This window comes from Acinonyx jubatus, chromosome B3, assembly GCF_027475565.1.
Source record: "Acinonyx jubatus isolate Ajub_Pintada_27869175 chromosome B3, VMU_Ajub_asm_v1.0, whole genome shotgun sequence".
Classification (NCBI taxonomy): Eukaryota; Metazoa; Chordata; class Mammalia; order Carnivora; family Felidae; genus Acinonyx; species Acinonyx jubatus.
Window position 1 is genome coordinate 80,189,322 of NC_069386.1, and position 7,524 is coordinate 80,196,845.

General features: G+C 40.2%; 1 pseudogene; it reads left to right on the forward strand.

Annotated features, from left to right (window-relative positions):
- The first annotated feature begins 324 nt into the window (after positions 1–324).
- LOC113601677 (uncharacterized) lies at positions 325–441 on the forward strand (annotated as a pseudogene).
- Positions 442–7,524: the final 7,083 nt, after the last annotated feature.

Here is a 7,524-nt window from a genome sequence, read left to right on the forward strand (position 1 = left end):
TATCTTAAGTACGTTTCACAAAATGTTTAAAGGAACATACATATTTGGTTTAACTTTCAAAAATCAGTCACTGTAATGTGCATTTATAGAATAAGAAAAATATACTGCTATATCAATAGATAAGTATAAAGCACTTTATAAAAAAGATACATCATGCAAATACTAAGAGCTGATGTTGCCATACTATTATAAGACAGTAAAATGTAAGGCAAAAAGCATTACTGGAGATAGAGAACATTTAATAATGATAAAGGTTTAATTCAGCAAGAAGAGAACAATTCTAAATTTGTAAGCACCGAGTACCATAGCATTAAAAAAAAAAAAATCGCTTCTCGGCCTTTTGGCTAAGATCAAGTGTAGTATCTGTTCTTATCAGTTTAAAATAAATAAAACCAAAACAAATGTTGGAAATACAGGGAGAGATAGAAAAGTCCACTATCCAAGTAGGAGATTAACACATAGAACAAGCAAATAAAAAATATCAGTAAAAGTATTGAAGATTTCAACATAAGCAAACATGACATAAGGAACCTATTTTAGAAGCCACACCTGATAACTGTAGATAATTACATGAAACTATTACAAAATTGAATACAAGCTGAACCACAAAGGAAATCTCAAATTTCAAAGGATTAAAATCACAGAGAATTTGTTCTCCTGTTATAGTAAAAGTTAAAATAAAAGTTAATAGCAAGATAAGAAAATCTCCAAATGTTTGGAAATAAAGTGTATACTTGTAAAAATGTTCATGGTGAAAAAAAAAGTAAAGAATGGAAATATTTTGAACTAAAAGATAAATCTTGAGGGATGCTGAATTGTGGGAGGTAACCATGCTTGGAGATTTATGGCTTTGCATACAAATATTATAAGCAGAATTTCATAGCTTTGAATCATCCGTTAGGAAGCCTAAATTGTCATCAGGGAGAAAAAAGTAAAAATTAATGAAGTAGAAAAAAATGTACAGAGAAAAACCATAACTCCTATCTTTGATAATACAAATAAGTATTTGTATAAGTAGTTGCCTATATTTTTAGAAAGGCCCTTATGACAGCACATTCAATGGTATTGGAGGAATCTATAATGGGAAAAGACAACATGGAGTTTATGGAATTCCCCAATGGGAGAATTACAACATAGACTCTTAGGGTTTTGGAGCAATCCACACCATTCCTACAGAGAATTATATACCTTTCAAGAAGTTCTTGGTATGCTTCTACACCCTGGAAAAGACACCATGACCATGGCTATCAAGTGGCCATGTGGCCAGAACTACGATAAGGTAGGTTCCATCAGATCTATCAGGTCATAAGTCAGATGGACCCAACAGCAATCTATCGTAAGATGGAAGTGATACGTCTGTGATTGGGCATTAGTGCCAGAGGACTCCATTAAGTTGCATGAGCAAGTATTCCTGACCCCTATCTCATCAACTACTGTTGCCCTATCAACTGTTAGTTTTCAGTTGCTGTACTTTCAGAATTCACTACAACATTTAAACTCAAGACACACTGTTCCTGGGCACCTGTAGCCAATGATCAACTAGTGGGTGGATGTGGACAGACGTTAGGAACTGGACATTTCTGTATTCACCAAGAAAGACTCCCTGACCCTGCATTTCACAAGACCATCAGGAATGTTTTTATGAGAGGGACACCAGTATCAAAGGGAGTTTATTGGTGGCTTCTGTCACATGTAGGCTGGGGTTGGTGGTAGGAAAGGTGGTCACAGAACTGAGCTCATTAACAGCAATAGGGATAATATTATCTCAAAGCAGGTGGTACACTAAACTTCTAGAAGCCACAGAGCCATACTTACCATAATGATCTGCAAAGTTGGAGAGAGAGCCGTGAAAGCTTAACCCTCTGGGCAAAGGGGGTGAACATTCAATGATGGTGCTACTCAACATCTAAAATATTCTTAAAGAGCAAATATGGGGCGCCTGGGTGGCTCAGTCGGTTAAGCGTCTGACTTCGGCTCAGGTCATGATCTCGCGGTCCGTGAGTTCAAGCCCCGCGGCAGGCTCTGTGCTGACAGCTCAGAGCCTGGAGCCTGTTTCCGATTCTGTGTCTCCCTCTCTCTCTGACCCTCCCCCATTCATGCTCTGTCTCTCCCTGTCTCAAAAATAAATAAACGTTAAAAAAAAAAAATTTAAAAAAAGAGCAAATATGGAGAAGGAAGAGGCCAAGGGCAACCTTACAATAAAAATTAAAATCCCTGTTCGATTCCCTGACCTGAGCCAGTGACAAAACCAAACCAACTGACTAAAAAGGTGAACAAATCTCCAGGAGGAAAGGCCCTACAATACCCCAGCAAGTATATAAGATTTTCCCCGTAATTTCCCAAAATGACCTAGGCTATTTAAGTAGATGATTGATTGTACATTGGGGGAAAGGAGGATCTTACATTTTGAGGAATATTAGACACAAGGTCTGAGTTGATGTTTGTTATCTAATGATCCCAAAGCATCGTTATACTCTTTGTTAGGATAGGGGGTACATAGGGGCCAAGTAACAAAAAGAACTCTGTCGAAAGTCCAGCTTATAATGGGTCCACTATTTCATCAGACCCCTACAGTGGTTATCTGACCAGTCCTAACGTGATGGGATAGACATACTTGGTGGTTGGACTAACCATCATGTGGTTCTTGGCCTGTGGAATAAGATTTACTATAGTGGAAAAGACAAGATGTGATGGTATCTCCAACCTTTGCACAAGATAGTAAAGAAAATACATTATCTCATCCCAGAAATGGGAGTAGCAGAGATTAGTGCCACCCTTAAAAAGCAAAGCGTGATAGTCTCTATCAAATCTCTAGTTTACTAGTCTGGTCCCTGAAGAAAGCAGGTGGATCCTGGAGAATGACTGTAGACTTACTGTAAGTTCAACCAAGTAGTAGCCCTAATAACAGCTGTTATGTTAGACATGATACCATTTATAGAGCAGATTAGTAAGTCCCCAGGTACATGTTACATGGCCATTGATTTGGCAAGAATAAGAATGTCTCCAATTAGGGAAGAGAATCAGAAACATTTTTCATTCAGGTACATCTGACAATATTCATTTACAGTTTTACTTCAGAACTATGCCAGTTCTCTTAATATCTGTTATACATTTTGAAGAGAATTGATTGTCTGGAATATCACTTTGATCCATTACATTGATGTCACATTGATCAGACAGGGTGACTAGAAGATAGCTAGTATTCTGGGGTCCCTAATAAGACAATATACTCCAGAGGAAAGAGATAAATCATACAAGGATCAGGGCACTCTCACTTCAGTAGGGTTTTTAGGGGTCCAGTGGTCAGGCTGGATATTTCCTCCAAAATAAGAGAAATTTGCAACATCTTGTATCCATCCTACAGATAAGAAAGCCCATCACCTGGTAGGCATCATGCTCTGAAGGCGACATATTCTACACCAGATTTTCTCAACTTTGGCACTATATTGGAATGTTGGAACAGATAATTCTTGGGTGTTATCTTGTGCATTGTAGAATGTTTAACAGTATTTCTGGCCTCTACCTAAATTGATGCCAATAGTACTCCTCTTACTCTAGTCATAAAAATTTTTTTAAAAAAAAGGCTCCAGACTGCCAAATGTCCCCTGGGGAGCAAAATCATTTCTGGTTTAGAATCATTATTATATACCTAGGAATTCCGCTTGAACCCACATAACAACTGAGAGGGAAGGCTGCCAGATTTCAGGGTTGTCCAGAATAGCAAAGAATCCCATAGAAGATACAGGCTTTGGTATATGTAATTCTGCTTCTTGAGCCATGCTATCCGGAAGACTCTCTGGTATTGGAGGTATAAATAGTGGGAAAGATATAATAATGTAGAATTTATGGAAAGTCTTAAAGGGACAATTAGAATTCAGGTCTCTGGAGTTTTGGAGTAAGGCCATGCCATCCAGAGTATAAATTACTATGTCTTTTGAAAAGTAGCTCCTGGCATGTTCCTGGGCTTTGGTAGAGAAAGGAACAATTGAACATGGACACCAAGTGATCATACATCTGGAGCTGCCCATAATGAATGAGTTCCATCAACCCTCAATTCATAAAGATGGGCAGGCCCAGAAGCAATCCACTGTAAGACAGAAATAGTATATGTGGGATCATACCTGAGCAGGACTCTAGATTGCACAAGTAAGCTAAATAAGCAAGTAGTTCAGATTCTTGCATCACCCACCACCTTATAAGAGGCCTCCTATGACCAGCTGAAGGGAAGAAAAGAACACACGCACAGTTTATAAATGGGATATTTCCTTTCACTAAGTGGGTACAAATTGAAAATATATGTGGCTACATCTGGAGTGATCTTGAAAGACATTGGTTCCAAATGGGTGGATCTATGAGTGGTGCTCCTGATCATTCACTTTTTGTAGAAGTAACCTGAGGTGAGAGAATCTATGGACACACAGACAGTGGTGAATAGCCTGGTAATCTTGCCAAGGGGCCTGAAAGAGGAAGGGCTAGAAAATCAGAGATAAGGAGGTCTGGTGTTGAGGCATAGAGCTGGGAATATGGGAGTGGATATGAAGTATGAATATTTTTTGTATTACATAATAATGCCCATCAGAAAGCATTAACCATGGAAGAGTCACCGAACAACTAAATATATGAAATGACTTGGCCAGTTGACATTAGCCACCCTTTGTCATCAGTTACCCCAGTGGCAGAGTGAGTTCATAAGCAAAGTGGTCACTGTAGAGAGATGTGGGCACAATAACATAACTCCCACTTAAAGCTCACCTGGCTACTGATTCAGCTGACTAAGCTAGTCTGAATATCCAATTTGTTGGCAAGAGACAGCAAGGCTGAGCCTCCAATATGGCACTATTTCTTTTTTTTTTTTTAATTTTTTTAAAATGCTTATTTATTTTTGAGAGACAGAGAGAGCATGAGTGGGAGAGGGCAGAGAGAGAGAGAGGGAAACCCTGAATGTGAAGCAGGCTCCAGGCTCTGAGCTGTCAGCACAGAGCCTGACATGGGGCTCGAACTCACGAGCTGTGAGATCATGACCTAAGCTGAAGTCGGAAGTTCAACCGACTGAGCCACCTAGGCGCCCCGGCACTGTTTCTTGAGGAGACAAATCAGTAACTTGGTAGCATATTGATTACATTGGTAATCAATTGGTAGCATATTGATTATATATATGGTCCTCTGGAAGGGCCCAACAGTTCATTCTCACAAGAACAGACAGCAATTCCAGGTATGGGTTTGCCTTTCCCTATCCCCAGAACCTCAGCCGTCTCACTATCTGGGGACTCATAGAGTACTTGGTTGAGAGTCATGAAATCCCACATAATGTAGCATCCGATACAGAGATTTACTTCACAGTAAAAGAGGTGCAGGAGTGGGCCCATGACCATGGAATACACTGGTTCTATCTTGTTTCACACAATCCAGAAGCTACTGGTGTGACAGGCTTTCTCTGCTTATTCTTGCTCCCTCTTCTCATTATCTTTTACAGGGTTTACCTTCAAAAATATCTTGCATTTTCAACTCTGTCTTGGTGTCTGCTTCTTGAGAACCCAAACTAACACAGGCTATGATCAGATGATGGAAGAGAAAAAAAAATCTAGGTTTTTTTCATAACTGGATAGTCTTAGAATGTGGGTACAAACCAAAAATTGACTATAGCTTCACCTCAGCTTCACTTAGGCATGGCCTTAACAGACAGCAATGAGAACAAATCCTCCTGGTGAGCAGAGAGATTCAAGTGGCATACCTGATCATCCACCTTCATAGAGAGAATGGACTCAGGTTAGCATATATACAGACTCATGGGCAGTGGCAAGTGATCAGAAGGGAAAGAAGAGAGGATAAATATTGGAATTTTAGGAAAAAGGATGTCTGAGGGAGAGACATTTGGATGGACTTATTGGAGTGGGCACAATATGTGAAGATCTTTGTATTGGATGTTAATGCTCACCAGTGTGCATATGCCATGGAAAAGACACTAAACAACCAATTAGCCAGAATGACTTGACTGGTTAACATCAGCCAAGTTCTATCATCAACTACCCAATGCTGGCACAATGAGTACACAGAGTTACTAAGATGGCAGGGCTGGAGGCTATGCACTGACCTAACAATGCCAGCTTCCACATCCTGAGCCTGAACTAACTATGCCACTTCCAAATGTCCAACCTGTCCAAATTTCCAGCAACACAGATCAAAAGTGAGTCCCCAGTACCATCTTTCAAAGAGACCAATGACTTGGTGACATGTTGACTATTTTGCAGCCCCTTTTACTCTGGGAGGGGAAGTCACTTATTTTAATTGGAAAAGATACATTTTCTGATATGGATTCACTACATGAATGCTAAAGAGTGTGTGAACCATCAACAATAGGTAGAATACATGAGTCTAGGAACCATAGGATTGTTCTTAATAGGCCTTTGTGGAATTTATTCTTCCTGTTCCCACAGTCCTGGGTTCTGTGGATTTAGAGGTTATGTTTCTGAAAGTGGGGATGCTTACATAATAAGAGCACTATTGAAATTTAAGCTATGGCTACCACCCAATTACTTTATGTTTCCATGTCAAGGGATCCAGCAGACCAGAAGAATAATCTCACTACTTTGATAAGAGTAATTAACCTTAATCCTCAGAGGGAAGAGGAGCTTCTGTTACACACTGGGACCAGGAAGGAATAGGTAGGACACTCATGTGATCCATTTGGGTGTGTTTTGGTACTCTTGCTTAAATTTGTCAATAAACAAGCAAGCACAACAACCATGACATGAGAAGCGCATGGTGACCAGAGGCTCAAAGTTAAGGATCTGAGTCATGCCACTTGTAAGTACCGAAAAGAGCAGACGTGCTAGCTCAGGGCAAGGGAAATCCTGAATGGAGTGTAAAAGAGGGAATGTATGAGTACCACTTGTGGCCTCGGTAACAACTACAGCAGTGGGCCTATAGTTTGTCCCACTAACGTTCTTCTTGTAAGTTTTTCCCAGAGAAAGAGATCTACTGAAAAGGAAAAATGGTTCTAGAATTTATAAGGAGTGGTTCTGAGCTGTGAAAAGTGTGGACTGCAGTGGATGCTCTGCCACACTGCCCACCCCTCCTCATAGCAGCGAAAGACTCAACTTCTGAGAGTAATGCAGGATGACAGGCTTCAGCCGTCAGTCCTCTCCAGGAATTATCCTTGGCTAAAGAGGACTACTTTGCCTAATGTTGCAATCCCTTTCCTGGGAGTAGTCAGCATCCAATTATTGGTAAATATGCGGGTATAAATACCCAGCCTTTTTACCTCAATTTGGGATAACTCTGAAGGGCCATGTCAGTTTCAGAGCTCACAATGCAGTTCAGTGAGGTCTTTGTTGTGAGTATATCTTAGCCCACCACTTCCCTTTCTTCAGTTCAGCTTTCTTCTCTTCCACCATTGGCAGTGATGTCTTGGAGTGAGTTTGTACTGGATTATGGGAGCCAATAAATAAATTTGCAGAGATCTCGCAAGTTTATTGATGTCAGATTGTCAGCTTAAAATCAGTCATGGTGGGAGTATTTACACCA